Genomic DNA, 2,630 nt, shown 5'->3' with positions numbered 1-2,630 from the left:
CAGGTTTTAAAAACTCCTGGCAAGGTTGGGGAAGCATTGTTTTATTCTTTGCTAAGAGAAGAAATGAGACACAAAGGGAAAAGAGCAAGGCTGGATTTCAATAGGAAAAGCTGAGGTTTGAGAGAGCAGGATGAAGGGCCAAGGGATACTCTCTCATTTGCCAGATAAAAGATGGCTGAGGCTGAGAGCAGGGAAAGCTGTGCCAGATCCCACTGCTGATGAGAAAATGCCATCTTCACCCAGCCTACACCACATGCCTTCCTATATCCACAAGTGTTTTCTTTGTCCCTGTTTCCAAGTACCTGTTTCCAAGAGGTGACAGAGAAGCCAGCCCAGAAGCTCAGTAGAGTGTGCTAAGAGCAATTTCAGAAGGCACCTGGCATTGTAAGATAATATTATTCTAAAAGAATCTACAGGTTAATTAGTAATTTCATCTAGACCTATTAATTCCCTGCATGTAAAGTGTGATACACTTTAAGAGAGATAGCTTGTTTTCATATGTTCAAGCCACCCCCAAATCCTCCCTGTGTTTGTAAGCAGAAATAGAGTTAGCATGTTGACTCTAGTATCTGTCACTGGTGGAAAGTTTTGCTAAAACAAATACAGTTCATTTGCAGTGAACACAAACTTTAAACTGAAAAAAAAAAACGAAAATATTTAAATGGACCATTTCCTGGGCTTTAGACACTTTGGTGCATGTATAACAAGCAACTATAAATGTTCTGAAATTCTACAAGAATTAATTAATTTAGTTAATAAAAATCAGCTCTGAGTATAATAAGAGAGATTATTTTATTTAGTTAGCCAACCTGAATTTAGAGGTGGTTTCAGATCCACTTTTATATACAAGAAATGGGAGACCAAATTGGCTAGCTTCCTCCAGCAGTTTCCAATTGTTGTGAACAAGCCCAGGTCACTCTAACTCTAAAACAAGGGTCCTGTCTCTACAGCAACTCATTGCACAGAATCCACTAAGATGTGCAATGGCCAAGAAGACAAGGCACACAACTAGGCTTCAAAATGCAATACGCATAAGGGGTGGGAAGGGGCTGAAACCAGTGAAGGGTGCAGAAAGATGTGGAGTGGAGGCCTGGTGGGTCAGGGAAGGCTTCTGAGCCAAGGCTACATTCCTCTCTGAAGAGAGCACCTTGAAACAATAGCCAGAAAAGAAACCAGAAAAAAAAAAGGCCTAAAATGTTGTGTACGGTGTGCTGTACTGTAGCAGTTTGGGAAAGAGAAACAGGAGTTTAATCAACCAGTTTAGCTTGGTCACTAATAAAACAACGCTTCGTAATGAAGTTAGCCACGTGGCAATATTAATTTGCCTCTATGGGTCAAAGCTTATCACAATGGCCAGGTATTCATGCCTGCAAGGAAAAGTACCACATGTAGCCCCAGAACAGCCACCTGGCGAAAATACTGGTGTCGGGTCTCCAGACCCCCTTGAAGCACAGATACCCACACGTTTTTTCATCATGTGTCCTGTTCTCACCTTTCCCCCTCTGAAGCCTGTTGTCAGCACGTGGGGCAACAGGCATCCTGTCTTCTGTTTGTTTGCAACTCATTCATTGTCCCTCCACCTCGGATTTGTGTAGGGCTGTGTTCCCCTTTCAAGGACGCCCACCAGCAGCGAAGCAGGTGCAACAAATTGGAAGAAAAGGAAACAAGACCCGGCACTCCAACTCTAGGCTCTAAATTCTAAAAAGGACTGACCCAAAGAGGCAAACACTTTGGCCCCTCTTCAGGTCTCAGGTCCGCCCTGCCCAAGAGCTATATGGTAAAGCCTGTTTCTGTTTCACACCAGCTGTGGACTATCTTCTGCTCTTGGGGCTGAAAGATTCTTTGTCCTCAGGCCCCGGAAAGCAGGTTCTCCTGGAGGGCCCCTCCCCATCGGTTCTCAGGGACGAAGCTTTTGTTTGATTTATCACTTCATTTCGGTCTCTCCTTAGAACCCAGTTAAGAGGCGAGGAAGTCTAATCCCGCTTTCCAGCCTAGGCTCAAAGAGCGAAGTCACCTGTCCCGGGAAAGCGGTAACACCGGGACTTTAACACAGAGCACCCAGGGGACCGGGGTTTTTGAGTTCCCAATCAAGCCTCCACGACCCGACCCAAGTCCCCACATCTGTGGAAATAAAAGTTCCCGGTGGGGGCGGGGGCGGTGCAGCCTTCTGCCTGGTCCGCACCGGGACCCGAGGCGCCTCCGGGGGAGGCGAGGGAGGCAGCACCAGCCCCAGAGAGCAGAGCCAGGGAACTTCAGAGAGCGTTTCGCCCTCGCCGGGGAGAGGCAAACACCGACACGTCTGTCTCTTTCTCAACAAGTGCCTTCAAGCCCGCCGGGGGCAGACACCTCCGCGCCCGCGGTCGCCGAGGTCTCCGCTGTGCGCCGGGGGCAGCGGCCTGGCCTCAGCTGCCGCAACTTCGCGCGGCCTTTCCCTCTACCCCCGAGCGGCGCCCGCAGCCCCCGGCGGCCCGAGCAGGGGCGCGGGGCGGGGCGAGCGGAGGGGCGGCCCCCCGGGGCGCGGGGCGGACTCGAGGGCGCACGAGGGGCGCAAGGGCCGGCGCGGCCACCGGGCGCAGCGGGGAGCCGCCCACTTCTCTTGCGCAGGGAAGGGGGTGGCCCAGACGGCCAGA

The sequence above is a fragment of the Rattus norvegicus genome, chromosome 1, assembly GCF_036323735.1.
Source record: "Rattus norvegicus strain BN/NHsdMcwi chromosome 1, GRCr8, whole genome shotgun sequence".
NCBI classification, from domain to species: domain Eukaryota; kingdom Metazoa; phylum Chordata; class Mammalia; order Rodentia; family Muridae; genus Rattus; species Rattus norvegicus.
Note: the sequence above shows the minus strand (reverse complement) of the source record.